Genomic DNA, 11,767 nt, shown 5'->3' on the forward strand with positions numbered 1-11,767 from the left:
AATTAAATCCAGTCCTGCAAGATAAAATGTAAAATGTATTCCATCAAAAAGAATATTATTCAAAGGAAAAGCAACATCATCATCATCATCATTAAATAAGCAGTTATATCATCCAAGAAAAACATCTCAAGAAAAAGGATTAGAATAGGTTATGAATAAGAAGTGCCACTTCGAAACACGTCAACCAAGACCCGGAATGTTTTTCTTAGACTTTTTCCTTGGACTGCTTATTTGATTATGTGGATTTTCCTTTGAATAATGTTCTTATTGATGGAATAACCCTCAGTTCGCTTGATATCTGTTGATTTGTGTGTTTACTTGTCTGTACAAATACCCTCTGTAATGTAAGGTGCTGTGGAATATGATGGTGCTATAAAAATAAAAGATATTACATTTTTATTATTGTTATAATGTCATATTCAACCCCTATGTCATGCTACTTTCAGATTAGATATAACACTAGAGTGACCACCAAATAAGTGATCAACTCAATGAAGCTCACCAATCAAAATGTCAGTTAAAATATAAGTTATTGAAAAAAACATTTTTTAAAAGATCCAAATAACCACTAAAATTACGTTAGTACAAACAATAACCCCAAATCAGAAGAGAACACCCACCTATAGGTCAGCCAATATGAATTAAATAGACCATAAACAAAATAATAAGGAAAAAATTGGCAAGGAAGATATTGCATAAAATTTAACCAGGACAGAGACACCTCAATCACATAGGCACACCTTTTTAAGAACCCATCAGATCTACTCATGTAATGAGTGTACGAACCGCATCCCAACAATGAAAAACCGATGGTGATCACTGAGAGTGCCACGGAAGCAACATGGTGACCGCCTAGAACAGTATTTAAAATAGCCAACACCTTACCAGATAAGTGCCCATATAGTGGGCGTCCTCCTCCGGCGCCCCGACGCGCGTTTCGCCATCTCTGCTTCTTCCGGGGGTGTAATACTTTCAGATTAGGTATTACAATCCTGGTGACATATTCTCTTTAATTTTCCCTTTCACTATCTAAATAAAAAAAAATCATGACATCTCAAGCTTTCACTCTTACCCCTAAATCTCTTTATAGGCTGATACTTCCTTTTCATCATCACAGGCAAAATCACAGTAAATAGTGCTAGTTAACATGGAATCATATTATCCATAATAAGTGGTGATCACAGCTCACCTACTACTTCACCTTGCACAATGACCTCTGCATTGAGTGCACCTAGGTACCAGGTGTTCCTAGACAACTCTCCTATAGAGTCAGACCTTGTCTATTGCTGATAATGATCCATCTTATAGACACCTTTCCATTACTAAGCCGTGGCCTTGATGTCACCTGACAATACAAAGGTGACATCAACCCCACAAAAATTAACCCCACTTTCCACCGCTACCAGGCAAGTGGGAAGAGCCAGGGAAGAGCCAGGCAAAGCGCCAGAATTGGCGCATCTAATAGGTGCACCTTTTTTGGGCAGCTACGAGCTGCTGTTTTTAGGCTGGAGGGGCCTATATCAATGGCCCCTTACCAGCCTGAGAATACGAGCCCCCAGCTGTGAGCTTTAGCAAGGCTGGTTGTCAAAAATGGGGGGACTCCACTTCATTTTATTTATTTATTTAAATAATTAAAAAAACTGTGTTAGGACCCCGCTATTCTTGGTGTCGGTAGTTGGCAGAGCAGGGGAGAATGATGAGAGCCGTCTTCAGCACCTGCCGCTGAGGAACAACGCTTACTGTAGCGCTTCTTCCCCCGTGCCGATGCGTGTCACACTGAGGACATCAATGTGTGTTCTCCATGTGGACGTGTGCGGGATGTTTTGCCATCCATGCTGACAGTAAAAAATGGACAGGTCTATGTGTGGGGCACATGGACACATGGCCCATGGAAAAACACTGACATGTGCACAGATCCATTAATTTGAATGGGCCTATGTGTGTCAGTGTTTCCGGTACGTGTAAAAATTGTCACCACACGTACTGAAGACACGGATGTGTGAAAGAGGCCTCAATGCTATTTTCATCTTCTTGGACAAGGAGACCACCACCAAAAACATGAACAGAAGTATAGAATAAAACTTCGACATCCATAAAGTAAAAAATAGCAAAATATGTTGTAGATGAACTGGAGCGGGTGCAGAGAAGAGCAACCAAGGTTATTAGAGGACTGGGGGGTCTGCCATACCAAGATAGGTTATTACACTTGGGGCTATTTAGTTTGGAAAAACGAAGACTAAGGGGTGATCTTATGTTAATGTATAAATATATGAGGGGACAGTACAAAGACCTTTCTGCTGATCTTTTTAATCATAGACCGGTGACATGGACAAGGGGGCATCCTCTACGTCTGGAGGAAAAAAGGTTTAAGCATAATAACAGACGCGGATTCTTTACTGTAAGAGCAGTGAGACTATGGAACTCTCTGCCGTATGATGTTGTAATGAGTGACTCATTGCTTCAATTTAAGAGGGGACTGGATACCTTTCTGGAAAAGTATAATATTACAGGGTATATATATTAGATTCCTTGATAAGGCGTTGATCCAGGGAACTAGTCTGATTGCCGTATGTGGGGTCGGGAAGGAATTTTTTTCCCCATGATGGAGCTTACTCTTACCACATGGGGTTTTTTGCCTTCCCCTGGATCAACATGTTAGGGCATGCTAGGCTATGGGTTGAACTAGATGGACTTAAAGTCTTCCTTCAACCTTAATAACTATGTAACTATGTGTCACTCTTTTATTTTATTTAGTAAAAAATGTGGTTGATATATTCCCTTTAATGGTGTGATTTGCTTGGTCTTTCTCATATGCCGTTTGTGACCTTTTGCCTGCACTCGCTATAGTTCATGGAAGGAATGTGAAAAGTTTGTGTTTTATTTTGTAAGGATGAAGAAATTCCTGAATGTCTAGTTCATGACATGTGTATATACATATTTATATAATAGCTGATAAGGGGATTTGGGGGTCTTTGATCTTATTAAACAAGTAGAATACCACCTTAAATCATTAGAAGTGTATATGTTTTCACTAAATAATATATTTTCCAAGGAAGAAGAGGTCTTGAATGCTATAGCTTCACCAGTTGGAAGCAGCAATCCTACAAGTTAAAATCGACCCTTTAACGAGCCTTGCAATATGACTTAGGATAAAAGCCAAATCAGAATCTGAATCTGCAGACATGTGTTTTGGGGTGTTGCCCCTTATGAGTGCAAGGTATGAGAACCGGTTTGGCTAGGTGAGAGGCTCTGGACTGAGGTCTAAGAGGTAATGTATCTCCTAGATACTTAAAGCCCTAGAATGATTCCAGGTGAATTCAAGTGTCTATTATGTAGTGTTTCTTCTTCTGGAGAGTGACATATCAGCTCTGGCATGCCAATGTATGGAGGATTATTCACCATGCAATGCTCCTCTGGGAAATTTAGTATGCAATTTGCCTGTTCAGAAGACTTGAACTCTATTGTGCCACCTATTGGAAGCAGCAACCCTACAAGTCTCTATCGACCCTTTAAAGTGAACCTGTCAGCAAGATGCATGCAGCATTGTTGTGCAAATTTGTGTTCAAAATGTGAATGCTTCAAAAATTATTGGCACTGATCGAAGTTGTTTATTTTCCTTTATTCACAATGCCATCTTACAGACATGCAGGAAGGGAGGGGGCCAGTCCAGTTCCAGCTTTGCCACCGCTGCATGACTACAAGATGGTATTTGAAATAAATGAAGATTAATGAATTCGGTGAGTGCCACTGCTTTTTTACCATTTTGGAGAATAGTCTATATCTGAATAAGGAGAGTGGAGAACTCCCGGAACACTCTGGATAAATGGTTGTTCTTTGCTCCAATTTGTATTGTGCTGCTCATATACTTTCTGCGATTGATTGCATAATGGGAATGCTACACAGAAACAGTAACAACAGCTGACTATTAACCTGACTAATTATTACCTCCATATATTAACTTCTCATAGATCTCCTTAGAGCACTATATTGTCCCCTGGTGATATTGACCCCTCTGTTTATTGATATTGACTCTTCTGCTTATTGATATTGACCCCTCTGCTTATTTACACCACCATAAAGGTTTAGGTTGTGGTTTTGACCCCGATACATCAAAGCTTTTCTAACAAAATACAGGTTTAAATCCTTTGAAGTAGCAAAATTATTTCACAGCTCTGAATTGCTAAACAATATTGTGACTTTTGGCGTTTTCAGCCAGCTCCGTCAAAATGAGCAGACATGATGTCACAGCTCCTCTAATTCATGATGAGCTGTGGTGTTCCTCACCACAAAAATCCTACTCCAGAGTAAGCATACATGCTTCAATGCATGTCTGACTAGAAAACCCAACGTGCCCCGCCTATGCCAGCACTATTGCTACAACAGTTAACAGACTGCAGTGATTGCAGCATATATAAGGCATGCTAGTCCAGGGCCCCAAATTGTCAAAGCTTTTGCCCCCAAAACTTTGTGTAAAAGCTCTGAAAACTTGCAAAATTCTGGAACAACTTGGGGGCCTGAGGCTACAGCTCATCTAATCCATGATTTCTGGCATCACCCACAGAAGCCCATTCCTCAGAAGCACCAGATTCATGAAGAAGCGTGCATATCTTAATGAATTAGGAGTGTTTGGCTCACACTGGTCTTGATGAGTGGGCATCAAGACCTGTGTGAAAATCACCGGTCTTGATGAATCAGGGCCAATAATTTTTTTATGATGTCTAAAATTGGGATGTGTCGTGTTTAAGGTGCATCTTATAGTAGAGTTCAGAAAATGCAGTATATCATAATATAGTTCCAACTGAAGCGACTGAGAGTCTGCTGGGAGAGAAAATGCCCAGGCTTGAGGGTCACCTTATAGGAACGAAATTATGATTCCCACTCGTTGCTCCTCAGTTCCTGAGGAGTGAGGATGTAACTTAAAGCATAGCTTGCATACCTTCCTAAAACCAACAAACCTGTCATGACCCCAAGAGAACCTGTCAGGCAAAGTGATCATGGGCTCCATCTGGAGTAGCAGTCCCTAAACCAGCCATGTCAGGTTGCTTTGCCACCACTGTGTGAAGATCTGTGACGTTCAGGCTGAGCTGCTGCAGTTGCCCAGCCAGGGCAGTAATAGGAGCCATAGTGGATCAAAAAATAGTCTGTGCCAGTGTTACTGTCACAACTGTTGTCAGATAACTCAGGGCTCTTTCCCTGATCCTAGAGCTAGGGGCACCCTAGCTATCACTGCTCCATGGATTACTTCTAAAGGTGAAGACTTCGGGGTCACGGACCAAGCTGATCTCCTGAATCCACCCTTAATCTGTTCCCCCCTACCTAGAGAAGTGGGGAGTAGAAGTGTATGTAGATGCACCAACCAGACTAACAAGGGAATACATACAAGGATAGAGGAAAATACCAGTCACAGAAAAATGCACTCACAGACAACAAAGTGAATCACTGGGAAGTGAAGGAAAAACACAAATAGAAGTGAATGAGGGTTTGCACACAACCAAATAACCAAGCAAAAGTCTTAATATAAACACTCCAAACTCCTCCTCAAACAACCAACTCTTACAGCTCCAGAGCCAAGCAGCATGAAACTAACACTGGCATGCCTGATGGAGTATATATAGGAGAGGGGAGTGGCCAAGACTGAACAGTGGAGACCAACAACACAGGAAAGCACTAGGAGCTCTCAGCTGAACAGTTTAACCCTTGAACTGCTAGGAAGAGACCTGCATCATTTAATATGATAGTGAAGTGCAGGAGTGTGGGAAATCAGACACAGCAAGATAGTTATTATATAACGGCTTGTGATTAGTGTTGAGCGATACCGTCCGATACTTGAAAGTATCGGTATCGGAAAGTATCGGCCGACACCGGCAAAGTATCGGATCCAATCCGATACCGATACCCGATACCAATACAAGTCAATGGGACTCAAGTATCGGACGGTATCCCTGATGGTTCCCAGGGTCTGAAGGAGAGGAAACTCTCCTTCAGGCCCTGGGATCCATATTAATGTGTAAAAGAAAGAATTAAAATAAAAAATATTGCTATACTCACCTCACCGAGGGAACCGGCAGCGTTGTTTGCTTAAAATTCGCGCGTTTACTTCCTTACGTGAAGTCCCGGCTTGTGATTGGTCGCGTGCCGCCCATGTGGCCGCGACGCGACCAATCACAGCAAGCCGTGACGTAATTTCAGGTCCTTCAGGATTTTAAAATTACGTTCTGGCTTGTGATTGGTCGCGTCGCGGCCACATGGGCGACGCGACCAATCACAAGCCGGGACGTCACGGGAGGCAGGACACGTGCGCATTTTAAAATGCGCGCGTGTCCAGCCTCCCGTGACGTCACGGCTTGTGATTGGTCGCGTCGCCCATGTGACCGCGACGCGACCAATCACAAGCCAGAACGTAATTTTAAAATCCTGAAGGACCTGAAATTACGTCACGGCTTGCTGTGATTGGTCGCGTCGCGGCCACATGGGCGGCACGCGACCAATCACAAGCCGGGACTTCACGTAAGGAAGTAAACGCGCGAATTTTAAGCAAACAACGCTGCCGGTTCCCTCGGTGAGGTCCAGGCTGCATCGGAGAGGTGAGTATAGCAATATTTTTTATTTTAATTCTCTCTTTTACACATTATTACATTAATGTTGTTTCGATACCGATACCCGATACCACAAAAGTATCGGATCTCGGTATCGGAATTCCGATACCCGCAAGTATCGGCCGATACCCGATACTTGCGGTATCGGAATGCTCAACACTACTTGTGATGTAAGGAATAATTTTACTCACATAGAAGACACTGGCATGTTGTGTTGTTAAGAGCAGCGTAAATATTTTACTGCTGGTTTAGAACAGGTTATACTATTTAGTACATTATTTCAATCCATTATAATTATTTGCAGTTACAATTATTATAATTTACTTGTGTTTAATACAGTATTTGAAGAGTGATATTTTTGGTTGGCCTATAATTCTAACACATAGGGTCGAATTCATCATTGATGGGAAGAGGGTTTAAGGTACTTTTCTCTTTTTCTCTAGTGGTAATCATTGAATATTTAGTCCCAAAACCTTCAAAATAGCACACGTGTTTCGTGAATTTTTAGCAAAATAAAAAGTGCTATTTATTCTTGACTTTAACCTGCTTTGCGTATTTTTATAACAAAAAAAGTTGCATGCACTGCTAAAATATGACAATATTTTGCTCAAAAGTTTCAGATATACAAATCACTACAGAGGGGGACTGGAGATAATTTGCGCAAAAATATAGCAAATTTTTAAAAATTCATTTCAATTGATGAATGAGCCACAAATAAAGACAGGCTAAAAAACACCAAAAACTAGATAAAAAACATGTGCAAATTCAATCATGAAATCATGAATTGGGCCCACATGGTCTGATTAATCATTTGCAATTTATTGAAATCACTTTTTTTAACTTTTTTTTAATTATCTTTTAAATAGTTGCAAAATGCGTCAAATTGAAAATTGCTCCGGAAACCTTATTCCTGGGGGAAACTAGAGTGATATGCAGCAAAAAAAAATGCAACATTTGGTAAAAGTCACATTTCATGAATGTGTCTAAAACATATGAATAAGCAAAGTCGTCGAAGAAAGATAGAAAAGGACTGAGTAGCGGTGAACGAATCTGGCGAGATTTGAATTAGACAAATCAGATTTCAGATAAAAATTTAATTCATAGCAAGTTATCCTCCCCAAATTGAATGCTCTCTTTTACAGTATGTTTTGGGATCTAATCAGAACCCAGAGGATATTAAATGTAACATGTGAAAACAAAAAACAAAAAAATACCTCACCGATCACCAGTAGGGACAACCCAGCTGCTTCCGGTGTCCACCCCTATGGTCCTTGGGGGTCTCTTCTTTTGGCATACATGTGCTGAAGTCTTCACTCTAGAAGAGGGCTTCTGGCCGTGAATAGGCCTCAGATGTTGAGGCATGACATAACATCAGCTCTTTGAAGCTTTTTATCTTCAGTCTAGAACAAGATTTACCGTGACATCACAACGCGCCATGATTTCCAAGGCTTAGTCGTTATTGCAAGTCTTGTTCTAGAGGGAAGACACCGGTATGCAACTGTGGAAATCAGAGGCCTTGACGACAAGAAGGGCAGGTAATAGGGTTGCCAGGACAGGTGAGTGCTGTGCTGAGTATTTTTTTTTTTTAGTTTGAGGGGGGGGGGGATTTAACCTTTTTAACCAAATTACAAAAATAAAATTTATGTTCTGGAGAATACGGATGTTTGTGAAGTTTGAGTAGAAATCAATTCCACTCCAACAAATTTAGTACTGCGAGAAAACAAAAAATTAACCCCCAAAAATATTTCTTTTTAAAGTGACATTTTATTTTGAACAAAAGTAGTAAATCATAAAAAACTGTATAAATGTAATATTGTTAGTGTCATATTTACCTACATTTTTAAATGAATATGCTAAATGGTGATTGGTATGAAGAAAAGAAGAATGGCTTTTTTGTTTATTCTTCTTCACAAAAATAGTAATAAAAATGATCATAAATTTGTACATTCAACAAAATGGTCAAAGAAAATTACAGTTTGTCACACAAAAAATAATGTCTCAAACAGCTCCATCGACAGTAAAATGGAAAACTCATGAGTCAGAATATTTTCTACGGTTTTATTGCACAAAAGTAAGAATATATAAAGATAATTATATTAATTTGGTATTGCAGTAATCATACTGACATACAAAATAAAGTAAACTATTTAAATAAATACAATTCAAAGCCTTAAAATAATGGTAAAATTGCTGTTTTTCTCTATTTCTCCCCATAAAGATATGAAAGTTTGTCAGACTCTTCCAGACATGACTATTTTCCGCCTTCGCATTTTTGTTTTGTCCTCCCCTTATTCTTAGAGTCATAACCTTTTTACTTTTCCATTCACGTAATCATATGAGGGCTTGTTTTTTTGCAGGACGAGTTGTACTTTTAACACAACTTATTTTTTCTTCTGATGCATTGAAAAGCTAGAAAAAGATTCAAGTGTGTCAAAATGTAAAAAAAAAGCACAATTCTAAAACTGTTTTTGTTTTTGTTTATTAACAGTGTTTACTATATGTTTTTTATTTTAGTAATGAAAAAAATTTGGAAATTTGTAAAAAAAAAAAAAGCTTTTATCCCCCTTTTACAAGACCCGTAACGCTTCAATTTTCAGTCGATAGAGTAGTGTGAAGGCTTGTTTTTGCTCCCTGAGCCGTCATTTGTATTCACAGCATTTTGAGGTAGATTCAATGCTTTGATCGCCTCTTATTGAATTTTATTTGCAGTACTGGCCAAAGAAAAACGCGGTTCTGGCAATTTATCATTACAGAGTTTACAGATGGGATTAATTAGTTTCGTATATTGATAGATCTGATTTTTGCTAAATGTCACAGCCATCACCTACCAGGAAAGATCTGGTCTCAGTTGCTGAGCCCGTATGGGAGCCAGTATATGACGTAACTGTGGGTATATTGGTAGGGGGTTAAAGGGGTGGTCTGGCATCTAACATGTATTTTCTAACTATCTACCTTTACACTCGAACCACTTTTGTAATTTCATTTATTTCACAACACACTACACTTTTCCATACCTACCTAATCTTTGTGGTTTTTTTACCGTACTTCCTGGGACATTTTGTTTGAGACAAGTCTCAAACATGACCGCACAGTAGGTTGGGGCTGTACTTACTCCCTGCAGTGTCTATTGCCCCTAGTGGAACAGGACGTCTCAGGGGGCAGCACAAATGTTATCCACTAGTTATTTGCATCGCCGCCCTGACTGAAGACTTCCTGGATCCTAGGTAATTAACACTGTGTCTGATGTGAATGCAGCACAGACACTTTACTTCTATCTCCACAGCCGCTCTAGCTTCTGAGAAACACATCAGCAGGAGGCGCAGACAGACGCAGTGAGTGTGATACACTGCTATCACCCCCTGATGACGACTTGTTTGAGGGCAGTGCTAGAAGCTGTGGGATGGCTCTGGTGTCACTCAATGCTTTTTTCTCTGCCCCTGCCAATGTCTTTTACAATTAGAAGGTACAGAAAAAGCGGAGATTAAAGCAGGGAGCCGGCGCTGCACTCACATCTCTGACAGCGTCCACTACCCAGGATCCAGAAAGTCTTCAGAGGGTGGTGATGCAAAGAACTATTGAGTAACAGGAGCACTGCCCCTGGTAACATCCTGTTCCAGGAGGGGCGATGGACGCTGCGGAAAGTGAGTGCACTCCCAGTGTCCTGTGATGTCATGTTTGAAGCTCCTCTCAAAGTACACACCACAGGAAGTACAGTGAAAAAAAGTGTAAGGAGAAATGTAGGGTATTGTGTAATCAAGCAAATTACAAAAGTAGTTAAGGTGTAAGGAGAGATAGAAAATACATTTTAGGTGCCGAACCTCCCCTTTAAGTTAAACGTATTCCAAAATAACACTCACAATTCATCCAGTTAAAAAAAAACAGCTTTTTAAACAACTACATTGTATGTTTTTATTTTTGCATGTCTTTTTATTTAGTGATTTTTTGTGAATCCGCTGTAAAATGTGTTAACAGTTTGCTGGTTTTCCCCTGTCTTGGTAGCACTGGCGTTCGAATCATTAGGATAAATGGTACTGCTAAGACACTAGGGTGATAGGCATTATCTTGGGTCTACTAATGCCATGATTTGCTGTTGAAGAAGTTTTCTGATTCAATTTTTGCTGGCAATATGTTGTGGAGTGATGCGGTAAATATATTGTCCAAACAACAACGTTATCATGTATAGAACAAATTTACATCTGGGTATATACCTTTATGAGATTCCTTAGAACACTTCACATAGGGCCAATGTATTTTTCTGTCTATGTGAAAAAAAATAATGAAATACAAACAATTGGGTTTTATTTGTTTGTTTGGCTTTAGAGACCTTTAATAGCAGCAATATGTCTCAATGGCTGGAAGGCACTTCCTATTGACTCATTAATACCTATCTCCTGGAATAGACAAATATGATGGTTTGGCCTTTGGGCTTAATGTTTATTTATGCCATAAGTAATAATTAACATATGTTTACCAAGCACTCTTATGTTATTGTTTAACTGTCTACAGTAACCTGGAAAATATGGAAAACATGCGGTGTTCTGTCCAGACAGATCTGTCGTTCTGCAATAGAGCCAATATAATACAAGCAGAAAATGAAATACACATTCTTGCTATTCGATTGCCTTCTGTAATGTAAAGGGCAGTGAAGTTTGGAATGCCCGACTAATGGATGGTATCTGCAGTAAGTATTGATTAGCTATAGGGAAACCTTTAAATATAGCCAGATTGTTTTTATAGTTGTCGCTCTCTCTTTTTGGTGCAGGTTATGGGGTGAGCAGTTAAAGGCTGCAGAGAAAACAGATGTAGAAGAAGGATGCTAATAGCTCTTTCAGCTGTTGTTTATTTGGTTCTCTCTCACTTGCTGTTTTACTGTTCATCTGTCTCTGGCAAAAAATAGTTTACGAATAAAAATGACCGAGAATACAGCTTTCTTCTTCCAGCATGATCCCTTCCAAAGTTCCCTTTAATAATATGCCATTGTTCTCTCCAACCACCTGCCATCATTGGCCCAAGGTTCTGAGCTTCAGACAAAAGAACCAGGACACAGAAGCAGGACACTTGGCTACACTCTGAAGATAATTTGGGGAAATCGTCTGAAAATGCATCCAATTACAGACAGGCCAAAAAGCAGCTTATTTTAAAAAATAGCATTTTTCAACCAGCTTTTCTTG

General features: G+C 39.8%; 1 long non-coding RNA gene across 1 annotated transcript in view; it reads left to right on the forward strand.

Moving 5' to 3' along the window:
* LOC143809839 (uncharacterized) overlaps window positions 1-11,517 on the forward strand; it is a 132,627-nt gene extending 121,110 nt beyond the window's left edge. The window contains exons 2-3 of the long non-coding RNA XR_013222480.1: window positions 11,103-11,277; window positions 11,359-11,517. This is a non-coding gene — a long non-coding RNA (uncharacterized LOC143809839). The remainder of the gene's footprint in view (window positions 1-11,102; window positions 11,278-11,358) is intronic.
* The last annotated feature ends 250 nt before the right edge of the window (window positions 11,518-11,767 follow it).

Source organism: Ranitomeya variabilis, chromosome 2 (genome assembly GCF_051348905.1).
Source record: "Ranitomeya variabilis isolate aRanVar5 chromosome 2, aRanVar5.hap1, whole genome shotgun sequence".
Classification (NCBI taxonomy): domain Eukaryota; kingdom Metazoa; phylum Chordata; class Amphibia; order Anura; family Dendrobatidae; genus Ranitomeya; species Ranitomeya variabilis.